General features: G+C 45.7%; 1 protein-coding gene across 50 annotated transcripts in view; it reads left to right on the top strand.

Annotated features, from left to right (window-relative positions):
- The window catches only part of SORBS1 (sorbin and SH3 domain containing 1), a 263,699-nt gene that overhangs the window by 145,272 nt on the left and 100,806 nt on the right, over window positions 1-17,621 (top strand). The window lies entirely within an intron of this gene.

Below are 17,621 nucleotides of genomic sequence, written 5' to 3'. Positions count from 1 at the left end.
TGTAAAGTCATGCAGGGGATTTGGACACTCATGCGTTCTGTTCCCAGCTGTGCCAGTGACTTCTTGTGTGTCCATGGGCAAGCCATTTAGTCCAGCCTCTTCAAAAGCAACCTCTGAGTTTTGGGACTTTCAATATTTGGGCCCCAGTCTGAGCCACCTTGGGCAGGACACTGGCAGCTCCTCTCCAGTACAAGTGGAGATGTTCACATGTGTGAAAAACCAAACCCTTAATCTCTCTGTGATTCAGCTGCTTGATTATGGAGCAGGGATGAGACTTCCCCCAGACTGGGGTGTTGGAAATGTAAATGTACCAATGTTTGTGAGGCCCTCAGATATCCTGGTGACAGAGCCAGAAAAGAACTTGGCTAGTCCTCTGTGGAACTGATATGCAAACCTGGGAACTCCTGTCTCCCACCTCTGTGCCACTCCACTAGACCACTGCTGCCTCTCTAAATACTCAAGCTTTTATATACCCTGGGTGGGCTGTAATTTGAACACAAGCGAATTGGGGCCCAGTATTTTCTGTGCTGCACAGAACAACACTAATCATTCTAGTTAATTATCCAAGCTCTCTTTCTCAGCTATAGGGAGAGAGACTGCTGAGTTGGGGGTGGGGGTGCAGCAGAAAGGTTGGCCTGGCTTTTTGTCTGCCTTCTAATGAGCACATTCCTTCTCTACACACCTGCAGTTAGAAACTGCCATGCTACTGAATGCTGATTTAACTTCATCAGTGCCTGATGTCTTACAGCCCCCCATAGTGTGCCTACCAAGTTTTGGTGGGGAGGTAAGGGTTGAAGAGAAGTGGAATTAAGTTCTTCTTAACTCCCAAAGGCAATGAATTGAAACACTGAAGTGTTTCATCTGGGAAGGTCAGATTCAGATTCAGATCCAAACATCTGCTCAGCCTGGGGTTTTGGGCTAGGTCCATCAATGTTAATGACATATACAGTAGGTGCAATTGTCTAATAGTTAGATCAGCCAGGACGTAGTGTCCATTAATACTTACTCTTTTCTTTAGTAAAGCACATTGCTCTGCATGCTCTTTTGGCTAGGTAGCAGGGGATCAGCAACAGGCTACTTTGTTCTCTAGCCTGTTGTCATCAGCCATTAGGATGCAGCCCAAACAAGGATAGTTATTACCAAAAAATATCAGCGAATGGACAGATGTCTCCATCTGGGTTTTGTTTGTTAGGGATCCCTTATTGCTGCAATTCCAGTTTCCCTTCCTAATCACTGAACTAGACTTGAGCAACCCCTCAAATGATCTTAGTTAGAATGTGCATCCAGTTCAGGTGCTGAGCCAAAGTCCCTGAACCTCTCGAGTCAGCAAAATGAGGCTCAGGGAACTCAATGTTCCCGCGCGGTTGATTTGTTTTGTTATTCTTCCATTTTAGTCAAAGCTGGAGATGCCATAAGAACAGCCTCTGTGCCAGGCGATGGAGTCCTTTCTTACACCTTGCAGTGGTACCATACTCCTCAAATAGCCTCATAGTTCAGCCCCTTAGAAGTGAATGGTCGGGGGCTGGTGGCAGGGTACTCTTGGTGGAAGACTCTCTCCTCCAGAATTTGTTCCTTCTCTTGGTTGTTATCATCTCACAATATTGATCTCCAGGGTTCTGTGTAAGAACCATCTCCTTTCTCGAGCTCTTGATTGTAAATCAGTCTATTGTGCTGGCACTTGTGACTAATGATGCAACAAACCTGGTGGATGAACACATTTCAACCCTTCAGTGGCTAACCAGGACAGGCCATGGGAAGAAAAGAACCATCTAAAAAGGTTACATTAAAACAGTCTTTTGCATTCCATTTTGTTGTTTGCACAAGTGTGTGATCTCAGCGCTCAGTGTCAAGGATTTTGTGTTTTTAATACAATACCAGCCGTGTCAGAGGAAGGCAAAATTATTATTATTCATTATTTGCATTACAGTAGCACCTTGCAGCCCAGTCGTGGCCCAGGGCCCCAGGGTCCTATGTGCTGTACAAACACAGAACAAAGACACACGGTCCCTGGCCCAGAGAGCTGACAATGTAGATCATTGCAAGTACTGCCCAAATACACTTAATTGTGAGATGTGTACTCTATCATGGGGGACAATTTCTCCCTGACCCCAGCTGAAGATCATCCCAAACCCTAAAGCATGAAGATTAAGAGGACTGGAAAGTAGCTGGTGGAATTGCAGATGCTGTTATTACTTATCTAGGGCCATATTCTGCTACTCCGACTCAAGTTGAATGTTACCATGCTCTGTAACTACCCCATAGAAATAAGTGGGGCTCCTCACGGCAAAAAGTGTTACAGCTTAGTCCTGCCAGTAAGGGTGCCAGCAGCCAGCCCATGTTTATCTAATCAGATTTTTTAAAATGTTAGCCATAGTTCTGGTTCAATAGGAGGGTCAAAGAGCCCAGGTGCCCCTGCCTTACCCAAGATACACACATATGCAGTGTCTGATCTTCTATGGCCCTGTACCTGTGCCCCCATTTACAGCCCAGGAAAGTGGGTGTCAAATGTCCCCAAATCCAAATGACTGTGTCTTAGTCCCACTCTACACAGGAGTAAATGATAACCCAAGGTGTTGGGCAATGGAGGTCCCACCTGTTCGCTCAGTTCCCTGGCTGTAACTCCCATTCATTTCAGTGGGACAAAAACCCATGTAACTGAGGGCACAGCTGGGCCCTGTGTCCCCCTCCTTCCCTCCAGTACTGGGTTTCTTAGTCCTTGAACAGGAAAGAACCCATGCTCCCTCTAGCTTGGATCCCAGAGTAGGTGCCACTTTCACACTCCTCAAATGGCAGGAAGGAAATGAAATCATGGAGAATGTTACCTTTCCTGCTCTCTGCACAGGTACCCTCACAAGCTCTCTTCCCAGGCATCTTCTTGCTGAAGGTCAGCAGCTTATATACCTTCTGCTGGGTTAATTGGCCGATCGCTGTAACAAGGGCCACCTGCCAGCTTCTTAAAATCTGAGAAGACTCATCTGCCACAGATGCAGGCGTAGAAGGGTTTGTTTCCCAGAAATGGGTCAGGTCGGGTCAGGTAGGGTGGAGGGTCTGTCTCAGACTAGGCCCCATCCCTGGGCCTGTTTCACAGGTTCTGAAACGCTTAGCATCCTGTAACAGGCTAGCTGCCTGTACCTGGGGCAGACTGCGCTGTGTCACCTTCACAATGAGCTGCCTGGTAGTTATGTCAGGATGCTAGATTTTGGGTTCATAGCCCCAGCGGTCAATTCTCAGCCGGCAGGACTAAGCGGCAAAGCTCAGACACAGACCTGAGCTGTCCTAGAGATCCAGCTGTTGTGGAGTAGGTGAGAGTGGTTTAGGCTCACTTCTCATTGCAACTTTGAAACATTCACAACTGAAACTCAGGTGGGTGTTTCCTAACAAGGCAGGACCATAAGCCAGGCTCAGTGAGATTTGTGGACATTTGAATGAGTCCGTGCAGATTTATGGCGTTGGGTGGAGCCCAAGTAGTTGTGGCTGAGTTTTGCTTTGAGGTTCAAACCCCCAAAATTCAGAGGGATTTGAACTGCGGACTTGCACACAGCGGTGGGAGTGTGTCATGAGCCAGTTCCCCTTCCTCCTTCAGCAGAAGCAAATTTGCTCCATCACTTGCAACCAGCTCCTCCCCAGGTCCCCCATGAACTATTGCATGGCATTCTGTGGCACCTCTTTTGAAATAACACAACACCTGGCACCCTCTTTGAAGCCCTAAGTGACTAAACACAGCAGATGCAGGAATGCACTGGAGGACTATCATGTGAAAATGGCTGTATGAGGTGATCAAGGTATGAAAAATACGTGACTCCTGCATGTAAGTTTTTCTGTCTGTTTTGGAACTGGAAAATCTTGCGCCATCTAGAGTGGGTTTTGCACATGCTTTTCATATTGGAAGCAAGGCATAATGAAAGGAAGGATGGTCCACCGGGTAGGACACTAGCCTTGGAGACCTGGGTTTAATTCTCTGCCGTGCTACAGACTTTGTGTGACACTGGACAAGTCACTAGATGGGGAGCTGAGGCCCTGAAGAACTGAGGGTATGTCCGCACAGCAAAAAAAACCAAAAACCCGCAGCCCTGTGGCAGTAAGTCTCAGAGCCTGGGTCAACTGACTGGGGGTCGCAGGGCTAAAAAAGCTGCATAGGCATTGGGGCTTGAGCCCAAGCTCTGAGACCCTCTTGCCTTGCTGGGTTTCAGACCCGGGCTTTAGTGTATGCCCAAACAGCTACCCTGCTAGTTTTAGCCCCACAGCACAAGCCCACATCAGTTAATCTGGGCTCTTCTGAGACTTGCTACCATTGTCCCTTTTTGCTGTGTAGACGCACCCTCAGCCTGTCTGGGACTGAGTTCCCCGTCTGTCCGATGAGGGTAATGGCACTGCCTCGCCTTGCAGGGTGTTGTGAGGATAAATACATTAGAGGTTGAGACGTGCTGAGGTGCTATGGGGATGGAGCTGTCTAAGTGCCTTAGGCAGAACAAGTTTTGCATTAGCTAACTGGATGGTTAAGTGGACGCTGCTGTTGGTTAGTTTTTGATTATTGCAGCTTGGCTGCAAAATGTCAGCCAATGTTGTTGCTCATTCCCAACCCATTAAGACACTTCATCTCACACTAAGGCTTCAGGCTATTTCTATACTACCACTTATATCAGTATTACTCAAGTCACTCAGCGGTGTGAATAAGCTACCCCCCAAGTGACGTAAGTTATACCGAGCTAAGTGCCGGTGTGCATAGCATTTGGTCCGCAGGAGAGCTTCTCCCACTGCTCGTTGGGGGTGCATTAATTAAGTCAGTGGGAGAGCTCTCTCCCATGGGCTTAGTGCAGCGGCTCCACTGTAAGCTGTCTAATGTAGCCATAGCCTGAGTGTTGGCTTTAAACTCAAGCATGATGTGTGGCTGCTTGGAGCGATGCAGCACCCTCAGCAGCTCCCAGCCCTGGTTCCGCCTTAGTCCATCTGACAGCAGAACTCCAGGGGAAAGCACCCAAAGCCTGACTTCTCTCAGGAAGTGGAGCCTATGGTAGCATCCCCATGTTTGTAGCCTCTGTGGTTGGGACCCTACAAATCCCAAAGCCCAGGATGGACTCAAATCCCAGCCCTTGATCTGAACCCCCCTGAACTTTGAATCAAGATCCAAACTTTGCCTCCCAGGCCCCTCTCTAGTGAGACTCTCTCCTGCATCCTTTTTGCGTTCTCTATCCATTCGTGTTACACAGAGTTCAACTTATGCTCTCTTGACATTTTAACATTGCTCCTTTTTTCCTACCTGACGACAAACTGTCTGGGGCTTGTTTACAAACCCCTAGTATTCAGCAGGCAGTAGGCTTTGCACTGACATGACAGACCTTCTCGTGTGGCCGGGGACACCAGAAATAGACTTGGAGGAGAGTATCCAAGATCAGTTTAGCAGGTCTCCTTGTTATTTTGTGACATGTAAACAATATGCAGTGAATCTAATCTGAACTACTAGTGTGCACCATTTACTTTGGAGGCTATTCCTTGTATTTTGTCAGCCTTTCTGGTTTTGCTAGTGAAATCAGGTTTTTTCCCCTGTAGTGGGGAGCGCTTTCTATCATCCTTTAGTCTGACTGTAGATAGGCCTGAATTAACTCCCTCCCTCAACCCAGACACACCTGAATGTCAGCATATTTGTGATCTAAACCTACAGCCAGATCTGAATTTTGCAAATGGCCTCATCTGTATAATGGGCCCAACCAAAATCCTCCAAACATTAGGTCATTTGAAATCCAGGTGTGAATTCTGAGTACTGGGCTCCTCTCTGATACTGGTAAAATAACTGAGAACACCGATCAACCATCGTGAGGTGTATGATCAATACTAAATACATAAGTAAACTAGAACAGTGCTTACCAGCCTCCTCATGTACTTGTGCTCATTTACCAGACCAGGATGTTAGCTGTACCAGCTCAGCTGTCCGGAGGCTGTGGATAGGGATGCTAACCAGCTAGGCTGGAAAATAGAGAAGGGCTTGAGCAGCAAAATCTGAAGCTGGATCTAGATTTCAAACAGCCCTAAAGTGCATGTGTGTTTTCACCTCTAGGCTTTTGTTCAGACCCCTCGCTAACATTTTATGTACCAGAAGGATCTGAAGTTAGATTTCCTTGGCCTGTGTTCCTCTACAGTCAGCAACCTTCTCTCCATTAGTGATGCTTTCTTAGCCTAGTCTTTATGCTGGTCCCTGGGGAAACCCTTGCCTTCCAGATATTTGTGAATGTTCTGTCCGCAGCATGGTTTGTAGCACTTCAGACTCAAGAGACGGGTTTGGAGCAGCCCAAGGTTGGCTGCAGATGAGAGAGCACACAGCTGAATGGGAGATAGGGCAGTGCAATGAGCTCCAGAGGTGTAAGGGAGAGACGGAGCCTAGAATCCCAGTCATGCAACCATGGAGCTCCAGCACGAATGCCTGTGCCATTTGAAAACTGCTGGACTGGAATAGATGGTCTGCTGATAAAGGCAGGATGAGGAGCCAAGAACCCCAGGTTCTACCCCAGGTTGGACTTGTCACTGACCTCCTCTGTGGCCTTGGACAAGTCATTTAACCCAAGCTCTGGAAACAGGATGCCACAGTCCCAGTCTTTTTGTTCCCTGTATGCATGCACTGAATGAATTGCTGCTGAAAGAGGGTGACGCCATTGTCCCACCCTCCTTCCTTACCAGCTGGCCCAGGGGAGCACACACTACACCTTATCAAGGTTGGCACCACTCCCACTCCAGCATCTGTTCCTCTTTGGGACCCCCAGGGGAATCCTGGCTCAGCCAGCCTGCATTCCTTTTGGGACTCTGCCCTCCACGGATGCCCCGACATGGCTGTGGTTCCCAAGCTCCTGGGCTTAATCTCTCTCACTCTCAAGCTGATCGTTTCTCTCTCTATCATATCAGGTATTTATACTACAGACCTAACTCTGCCAATTGCGGAAACATTAGCCAATCCCTGCGATCCTACTCATTGTAAAAGGATCTCCAGTGCCTATAGCCAGATGTGAATGAAAATGTTCCCTCATGGACAGGCACATGCTGCTTTGGTGTGTTGTTGTTTTACACAGCGCTTTCCATGTGTTTTACCCAACTATTTTATAAAGTTTCATCCATCACGTTTCTTCCCCAGTGCATCCCTATCCTACTCTCCTACCCTCCCCCACTGAGCGCCCTTTCTCCCCCACGTGGATCTGCTGGAACTTTCAGTGTCTGCATGATGTCAAGGGCGAAGGAATGCCAGGCAGGCGGGAGGAGGAGGTTGATTGTGAGCAAGCCAAGTGACAGGCTGACATGATTAAGAGCCTGCTGGCTAATTAAAGCACAGAGGTGGGAGGAGCAAAGTGTTTAAGGGTGCCAGAGAGAGAAAGGCCTCCCCAAACCTCTTGTTACACTTCAGTGAACTGAGCAGCTGAGTTGCACAGAGCAAATCCTAATTAACTCTTTCACACCTCATCTCTGGAGTTCAAACTGGGGGTTGAAGGGGGACCCAGCAAATGGCACCTTTAACTGAAAAGCCTGATCCAAGGTAAGGACAAGTCTGATTTCTGACTAGTAATCGGCTGGCGGCTTAGCACTCCCAGGACTTTATGTAGTATTCCTGCTAGCTTAATGCCATGTTAGCTGGGGTGACACAGGTTAACTCCCAGTTCTGTTGGTGTATCACAAGCTACAGTTTGAGGAAAAGAGTTCTCTAGATGGCTTTGCAATGGATCTATGTTCTGATTACTGGAGATGGAGGAATCCTGGCCTGGATTTCTGCCTCCTCCCTGCCAGCCTCTGGTGGGTGACCAAAGTCAATACCCAAATTTTGCAACTTGGGCCTGTTTCTAAAATCAAAGTGATGGGAAAAAATCTGGTGCTTTGGCACAGGCCCATACTGATTGGCCTCATGGCAAGTGTGTTTGTTTTTTGTCTTTCACTTACTAAATCTTCTAGGCCGTACATTAGTCTGGTTATTGGGCTGGAAGAATGAGAATGATGTGAATTTAAAAGTGGGTTTTGAGTTGGATGTTCTGCTGTTCCTGAAGGAACTTGTAATCGGAGATCAGAATTTAGCCTGCATCCTCTAAGAGCATCTCATTTTAGACCTGCACCCAGCTGAGACCTCCTTTCCTAGGGCATCTCCAGTACTGGGCATATAGGTAGCCTCTGGGTTCTTGATTCCATTCTTGCAGCTGCTATAAGAGGCAGCATGGTCTGTTGGACTGAGTGTAGGACAGGCAGTCAAGACACCTGGTTCTGTTCCCTCCTGGGCCACTGGCTTGTTGTATGGCTTTGGCCATCATTCTGGGGTTCTGCTGCGGCCTCTTTGTGCAAACTGCGCTCTCTGTAAAGCCAGATGAACAGCCCCTGGGAATTCCTCTGACATAGGATCGTTGCCTAGGTGGCAAAGACCCAGCAGAATGACTCTACTCCACCTCCCCTTGCAGCGCCTGACCGAGGAGCATGTCAGGGGTGTGCCAGGAGAGACATGGAGTACCTCTGCCCTCAGGTTGGCCTTAGCTCTTGCAGTGGCCCCGCGGAGTTGTTGCAGCTGTGCCAGAGTTAGAGCAACCCTCAGGGTGCTCCAGCATCTTATGTTGCGGGGACCAGAGGGTTCCACCCCAAATCTGGTTCCCTTGACCCCCCACATCCTGTGCCAGCTGAGTGGAGTTTAGCTACAGTTCAGAATTGGGGTCTGTGTCTGTTTCCCCATCTCTGTGTGAAGTGGTGATCTGCACATTACCTACCTTAAAAAGGGGTAATGTGCAGATGAGTAGATAAATGTTTGTGCAGCGCAGTGGGAAATGTAGTGCTACATGTTGGTCGCTGTTAGAAAACCGGGGTTTGCTAGCAGTTAGCACAGCATGTGATTGGAGATAGTGGTGTATTTCCCTGTACCTGAGACAGTAACTTTGTGGTTTGGGTGCATTTCAGATATTGTGGTGTGGTGACAGTTAGTAAATGTTGCTATTCTAATGGACCCCACTGTCTAGATATAAATAGTATTATTAGATGGTTGCTTTATTTGTGAATTTCACTGTGAAATTAGAACTGGGCCTGAATCAACACCCTTCCCCCACCCCAGCCATCAGCGGAGTTTGTATCTGGATCTGAACATTGTGGTTTGGGTGCATTTCTGCTTAAAATCTAGACGATGGTAAGTGTTGTCTCCTTCATTATTAGTGGTTGTGTAACTTGAGAGCTCTCATCAACATCTGTACGAGGTAATGTCCAAAGAAGCCTGACTGGCTCTGCTCGCGGTATCTAATCCATTGTATTTATAGGGTGCCATTCACTGCAGTGAACATGCAGTTTAGTGTGACCGTGTCCCTGGAAAGGTGCTGCATCTAAAGCCTGTGGCTAGTGCAATGAGTCCATGGCTTTAAAACTGGGAACTCTTAGGGCTTCTGGAATCTGCAGCCATGGTTAGATCTGTTTGTTCAGAATGATTGGTTTGCCCCCAAATCCAAGGCGTCCGTTGATTTTAGGCACAAGAAGATACTCCAAGTGGCCTCGAAACAACTGGGACCCAATGAATCCAATATGTACAATTTATGAAGTGAAATGGAAAACTGACATCCTCCCGACCCCCTTTATGTGGCCTTTAAGGATCCCAGGGCGCTTTTTGCAAGAGCAGAGGGTATAACCTGGTGTCTTTAACTTCACTTCCTCTCGTTAACTCTGTCCAAATTGAATTCCTGCTAATTACATTCTCCCTGCCTAAATTCCCCCTACAGCCTCAGTAACATCAGGTCCCCCAAACTGTTCAGTGTTGCTGCGTGCTGTTAGTTATGTCCTGCTTTCATTCCAGAGGAGGCAGCACTTCAGTTGTACATGACGTGTCCCCTTGTGTAAACATCAGCGTCAGTTTGTACGGTGCTCTGGGAGCCTGTGTGATGGGAGCAGTTACATATATCAGGTGGATCTGAACAAAACCTCAGATCCCAATGCTTCAGACGGCTGTGTCTTGGGACTCTCTCGCTAATATAAATACACGATATGATTAAAACAGTTCAGGGTCTGCTTTTACATCTCTAATTTCTTGGTCTGATATTTGAGCCTGTGATGTGGTTGTGTACATGTGGCACACAGACAGGCATGACACACAACTTCCCCTACACTATGGAGACTTTAGCATTGTATCTCCAATTGTACTGACAGCTAACTCCACAATCATCTCATCTAGCTACCAAGCACAGAAGTTAGAGGACAGGCATGACAGGGTCAGAATAACTAGGTGCCAAATTACACTGATGTAAAATCTGCTGTCCTGGAACGGGGTGTTTTTAGCTACCAGGAAGAACAGAACTCTTACCCAAAGGGATCTTGTCAAGCGATATAAAGCTGCTTCCAATTCTGAGTGCGTAGTCTATGCAAAGCAAATCATGAACTTACCTCCTCCTGTTCTATTAGAGACACAAGGTTCAGGGGACTGGACGTCACGGGGGCGGGAATCCCTGTGAAATGGGATTCAGTGGTTCCAGTCCATTTCCTTGTGAAGAGGGATCCATCTGCCTGCCATTTTCCCAGCTGGTGCTACCTGCTGACCTTTGTTGGCTGCTTCAGCCAGAAATGGAGTGATCCATGGACACTGAACTGTCCTCTATGATCTAAAGGAGGCCATTGCTTGTCAGGGCAGGGCATAACAGCAGAAAGATCTGACCATCTGGTCATCAGGAGGTCATCTAGTCCAACCCCCTGCTCAAAGCAGGACCAATCCCCAATTTTTGCCCCAGATCTCTAAATGGCCCCCTCAAGGATCAAACTCACAACCCTGAGTTTAGCAGGCCAATGCTCGAACCACTGAGCTATCCCACCCCCCCATGCTCTTGTACTCTCTGAAATTGAATGAAGGAGTTGAGTCTGCAGGGCTGTCAGTCTGTCAAATGTTTCAACTGCATCAAAGTCCCTTTTCCAGCACAAGATCCCAGATATTTTAGCTGTAACATTTGTCTTCATCTTAATGGGAAAGGTGACCAAATGTAGATCTGTGTTCCGTCACTTTTAAGATGTTCATTTTAAGTACTTTGTGCTGAATTAACTCGCACTGCTGGTGCCATTTGTTCAGTGTAAAGTTCATTGCTGAAAGATGTCTTCATCCGGAAACATCCCAAAGATCTTGAATCAGCACATTCAATAGGGTTGCCATCTTTGTAATGGCTGGTAACTGGACCCCCAAAGCTTTGCCCTGCCTCTTCCCCCAAGGCCCTGTCCCCTCATCCCCTGAGGCCACACCCCTTCTCTGCCTCTTCCTCTAGGGTCCCACCCTTATCGCTTGCAGGGTCTTCACCAGCACAGCCGAGGCTGCATTACCTGCCACCTGTGGGCTGTACAAGGCCACATGCTGCCACTAGAGGCATGAACAGCCTGGCCCCAGAGGCAGCGGCTGCTGTTGCTGTTCTGCCTCCTTCCTTACGCTTAGGGCTACCACCTTTTCCAAAGATTTTAAAAAAATGGACATCAGGGCTTGTCAAATGGCACTTGGACACACAAGCTGAAACCCAGATTGTCCGGGTGAAAATCAGACAGGTGGCAATCCTAATGTTCAAGTTTACATTTCTTATTTGACTTCTATTACTCGGTGCAGTGGAGCTGTGCTGATTTGCATGAAATCAAATGGGATGTCTGTTCCTGTTACAAATCGCTGAATTTTCCAATTGAACATGCACCATGTTTTTAAAAAGAAAAGAAGGAATAAAACCAACAAGATGCTGCATCACTCAAAACGTGCTTTGTTAATTTATTTTAACAATTGTAGTTTAAATTATTTGTGGTGATACATCATGATATGCCAGCCAGGGCTCTACACTGCATGCAGTTCCTTTGGTAAGTGAAGCTTTGCCACTGTATCTCTGCTGTTTTCTGAGGAGTGGAGGGAAACCATTGTTTTGTATGAACCTTTGCGAGGCTGTCTTATACATTGCTTATTTACAGTTCTTGCATGCCGCTCATTCATAGGATGCTGAGCATAATGCCCTCTGGGGCAGTGGCAGGATGTTAACTCTTAAAATAAAAATAATGATCTACTTATTTTCATATGTATTTCAAGATGGGGAGGAATGGCAAGTTGTGAGAGAGCTGGTGGACTGGGTTAAGTCAACACTCTCTTTAGTATTTTGATATTCTTTTTCTTCCTTTTATGTAACACAATGTGAAGAGAAATTAAGTGGTACCAAGGACTCCATCCTACAAGGTACCAAGTACTGGGACTCTGATCCAGCAAAGCTCTTAAACACATGCTTAGCTTCAAACCAATGGGACTACCCCTGTGCTTGGAGCATTCCCACTGGCTGCAAATTAACCACGTGCTTAAGAACTTTGCTGGGTCATGGACACAGTGCTCAGGGCTCCAGGATCAAGCTCCATGTGGAAAGCAAGGCCTACAGTAAGGCACAGGATACATGGAACATACTGCAGGTCAGGTGTGTTGGGAAGTATTGCTCGCCTTTAAAAGGCCTCATGATTTTTAAGCCAATCTCATGATTTTTGGGTCACCTGACTCGTGATTTTTTGAACGTGTGGGGTTGGCAATTTACATACAAAAAGTCCTAGTTGAATAAGTGGAGGTGTCACTACTCACAAGGGAAGGAAACCTTGGTTTTTAAAAATAGTTTTTTTAACCAGCATTGTCCCTTTCAGGCTGAGACTTGCAAAGTTGTCTAGTGGATTTTGATGCCCACGTAGTAGGAGCTGGGTATTTGAATCCCTTGTGGCCATACAAATCTCAGTCCAGGCTTCTAAACCAGTATACAACCAAGGAAACAACCCGTCACCCAAAATAACTAATTAATGAGATTCCTACCACAGGGCCAGATTCTACAGCACTCCAGTGACTTAAAAGCACGTATCCTTACACTGAACTATTAATGAGTTATTTGTTATGTATTGCTATTGTAGGGAGAGATCCTGGAATGTTTGAAACGTGAGATAATCCAGAGACATGTTGTACAGAAGTAGTCACCGCATATCTGCATTCCTTCTAACTAGGACTCCACCACTCTCTTTTCCACACCAAGTAGGGAAAGAGCTGTGGTCTTGGAAGAAATGTGCTGACACTAAAAGGGATGAAAGAAAAGGAGGACTTGTGGTATCTTAGAGACTAACAAATTTATTTGAGCATAAGCTTTCGTGAGCTACAGCTCACTTCATCGGATGCATGCAGTGGAAAATACAGTAGGGAGATTTTATATACACAGAGAACATGAAATAATGGGTGTTACCATACACACTGTAACAAGAGTGATCAGGTAAGGTGAGCTATTACCAGCAGGAGAGAAAAAAAACCTTTTGTAGTGATAATCAAGGTGGGCCATTTCCAGCAGTTGACAAGAATGTGTGAGGAACAGTGGGGGGCGGAGGGGAGAGAAGGAATAAACATGGGGAAATAGTTTTACTTTGTGTAATGACACATCCACTCCCAGTCTTTATTCAAGCTTAAGTTAATGGTGTCCAGTTTGCAAATTAATTCCAATTCAGCAGTCTCTCGTTGGAGTCTGTTTTTGAAGTTTTTTTGTTGAAGAATTGCCACTTTTAGGTCTGTAATCGAGTGACCAGAGAGACTGAAGTGTTCTCCGACTGGTTTTTGAATGTTATAATTCTTGACATCTGATTTGTGTCCATTTATTCTTTTATGTAGAGACTGTCCAGTTTGGCCAATGTACATGGCAGAGGGGCATTGCTCTGTGTTCTCTGTGTATATAAAATGTCCCCACTGTATTTTCCACTGCATGCATCTGATGAGGTGAGCTGTAGCTCATGAAAGCTTATGCTCAAATAAATTTGTTAGTCTCCAAGGTGCCACAAGTACTCCTTTTCTTTTTGCGGATACAGACTAACACGGCTGCTGCTCTAAAAGGGATGAAGAAATCTTTAAAAGTCTGCCTAGAGGTATGGGGGTGCTGGCAAGAAACTAGTACATGTGACATGTAGATGTAGGCACATTTAAGATCAGAAACTTCTGGCTTATACCCTTGGGAATTCATTACCTGCCATCATGTCTTAAATTTGTACAGCAGAAGCTTTTGCTGCTATTTTTTTCACATTTCAGTAAAGGCATTATTTAAGGTCTGCTGGAGAGGTAGCACTGTCTACTGGCTAGCGCAGGATTCTGGAAGGAAGGAAAGGGGGGTTCTATTTCTGGTTTTGCTGAACTACTTTCTCTATCTATAAAATTGATAAGATGGATCCCACCTTCTGGAGCACCACTGATTTAAAGTGCTCTTGTATATGTAACACCGACAAACCCTGGTTGTCAGTGGGCAGGCTCAAACCTGGAGCTTAGTGCATGTGCCTTTACTGCGTGAGCTAAAAGCCACATGGCCCTTAGTTAAGTCTGTAGAACAGACTCATTAATCTCTAAGTATGTCTCAGTGCCACTGGAGAGGACAGAGCACCACCCAGAGGTGTGGGGTTACATGTATACCTGCACAGTGGTAGTAGTGTATGTGTAAACACTACTACTACTGTGTGTATATATATATATATATATATATATATATATATATAAAGGACATAGGCGCTCCAATTCTGGAAAACAGTCTCCATTCATGAAAGCACTTAAGCGGCTGCTTAACTTTAAAGTCAGTGAGACTAAACCCATGCTTAACTTTAAGCACCTTGGAGACCAGCAGTAGTAACTGTGAGCCTGATTTAGGAAAGCTTCAAGCACATGCTAAACTTGAAGCATATCCTTGAGTGCTTTCCTGATTCGGGACCATAGCTACTGCTTGCTGCCTGGTTTGTAATAAAACCTAACGCTCAGAGCCTCGCCCGGTATAAATCAGCTTCGCAAACTGCAGTCTGTGGAACATGCTGATTCCTACCAGCCACGCATTTCACTCCTGCCACCTGACCTATTTGTGAATTCAGCTTATAACATTGATTAACTTCACAGTGAACACACACTAAATGCGTATTATATTAATTAAATTCCAGAAATGCTAATAAGTTTGGGGAATGTGTGAAACATCATTTTTCTAGGTCAGATTGTAATTAGTTTGCCCCTCCTTCTTCATTCACTTTTGGCAAACTTGTTTCCTTTAATTACCGTTCTATTTTTATACCCAGAATCTCTTCCATTGAAAAGTGTTTCTTCTTAATTATGGGTTTATATCCCAACTGATGCCAAGATCAGTGATTCCACTGAATTCACAGTCTGCTTGCAGTTCTGGTACCAGTTTTCCTAAAGAGGGACTTGACAGTTTCAACAGCATGGGACCTTCAGCGCTGGCTCACATTATGTGTGAAACTCTTACAGTTGCACAAGCTTGGACTCAATGAAGCCTTTCTAAAGAGTGATGTCAGTGGAAAGACTCATAGTGGGTTTTTGATCAGGCCCTCAGTGAAATGTGTAGACACGAGCGTATAGTGCTTTCCCCTTTAAATTAAAGAATTTCAGGCTATGTCTATGCTTCAATCACTACAGCTGCTGCGCTGCAGCTGCACTGCTGCTTCAGTATCGCCCTTCACTACAGCAAAGGGAGTGACTCTCCCATCACCGTAGTCAATCCACCTCGCGGAGAGATGGTCGTGAGGTCAAAGGAAGAATTCTTCCATCGGCCTAGCACCGTCTACACTGCGGCTTAGGTCAGCTTAACTACATTGTTCAGAGTGTGGATTTTTCACACCCCTGAGCAATGTGGCGGGTTTGACCTAACTTTTTAGTGTCGACCTGGCTTCACAAAAGGCACTCACACAGAAAATGAAAACTGCAAAATTCGGTCAATTGTATGGAGTCCTTGACTCCATTTTACTGTGTTTCTCTCGATATATTTAATTTTCCAGCTCAACGTCTTTCCTAAAAAACATTCAGGGTTAAAGAGCTAGGTGCATTAAATAATGAAGTCATTATAATGTTCAAAGATTTATTGCAGAGGTGGTCTAACTTTCACATTTTCCTACCACCCAAGATTTTTCTGCAATATACACCTAAGGTTTTTTTTATATTTATATAGTATCTTTCACCCCGTGGTGTAGAAAATTTATATGCCAGGATCATTTGTACAGAGAAATGAATCCACCTCTGGAATGGAGCAGCTGTTAGTAGTTTAGGACAGGAAATGAGGAGGAATCTCTCAGCCAATTGGAATGGCAGGGAGAATTCAGGCCCCAGTGCAGCAAAACATTTAAGCACAAGCTTAACTTGCATCATGTGAACAGCCCCATTGATGAGACCTTTGTTGCCTGGGCATTCTTTATGCTTCCCTTGCTGCCAAAACAGCTTTTTGCAGGCCTTGCTCCCAAAGGCAAGTCCCTACAGTGGGATGATTGGTAGGAAACAATGAGTTGAAAGTCCTGGAGTTACCAGCCATTGCTGTGTATTTCCCTCTGCCCCACAAAGGGACCAACTTAGCCGGTGGTTTATTTACCCAGAGGAGTTTGATTCACGATAGATAGCTGGTTGTAGCTAGGAATTTTATACTCTTTTACATGTGCTTGAACACAGATATTGGATCCAGGCTGGAGAGAGCTGAAATAGTTTAATGTACCCCTTCTCTCCCAACAATGATAGCTAAATATTTGTATCCTCCACCTAATGAAGATTTCATAGGGCTCAGAATAAGCCCTGTTATGAAAATATATTGGGCCATATTCTCCACCATTAACATCAGCTCAGGATCTGGCCCATATTGTCTCGTGTGGAGAAGCAGAAACATAAAGCAGATGTTGCATCAGCACGTAGAGCCAGGCAGCCTGTCTGTGGCTTATATTTGGCTGCTGTTGCTGTCCCTTTTTAGAGTGAATGCCCCATGTTGCATTGTTTATGTTGTCCTGAGATCTGCTTGGAGTCACGCTGTCTGACTTCTGCCCCCTGGGGTCCTCACAAAGGCATAGTGGGTATCCCACGTGGCTATTTCAGTGAATAAAATAATTTAAATAATTAAATAAGTGCTGTCATCTGTTGTGACAGACACGTGACTGAAGACCCAGCTATTGGCTAGGCTTAGCATGGAAGAGACTGTTCTCATACGAAGTTTGCCTGTTGAATTTTCTTCAGCTAGATTGCCAAGTATTTGAAATCGAACATAGCCATTAACTCAGGCTGGCATTAAGCATGGCAAACAGACCAAGGGTTTTGTACATGTGTCTCTGAATTGCCTCTGACACCAACTTATATGGATGCCCCTGAAGGGGTTGGAACCTGGTACTTTTTGATCTAAAAGCATGAGCTGGTCCTGGTTGAGCTAAAGGACCAGCTCCACTAGCTTGGGGGCAGTAGACAGACTTATAAATGTCTGTATGTGGGCCACCCACTTGAGAAGGCTGAAGAGCAGAGTGAGTTAGCCTGGCTTGCCATTAGTTTACATTTCTTTGGTGTTACATTTTTGGGGAAATAAAATACATTGTATTTACAAAAAGACATTGTTATTTCTGCAGGAATTCCTCAATGCTGGGTCCCTGGAGATAATACATCCTTGAAAATACAGGCTTATATTGTCAAAATGTGTCATCCTTATGCTGTGCACCACCATCTCTGGATTGATGTTGAAATCTCTTTGTTTATTATTTATGTTATGGTAGCTCCTAGAGGCCCAATTGTGCCAGGTGCTGTACAGACATACAGTCCAAAATAGTCCCTGACACAAAGCACTTAAGATAGGAAAAATTAACTATGTCTGTCTCTCTGGTGCCTAATATTTAATAGGGTTTTG

Source organism: Lepidochelys kempii, chromosome 7 (genome assembly GCF_965140265.1).
Source record: "Lepidochelys kempii isolate rLepKem1 chromosome 7, rLepKem1.hap2, whole genome shotgun sequence".
NCBI classification, from domain to species: Eukaryota; Metazoa; Chordata; order Testudines; family Cheloniidae; genus Lepidochelys; species Lepidochelys kempii.
The sequence above is the reverse complement of the archived record's forward strand: the minus strand, read 5'-3'. Positions and strand labels throughout refer to the sequence as shown.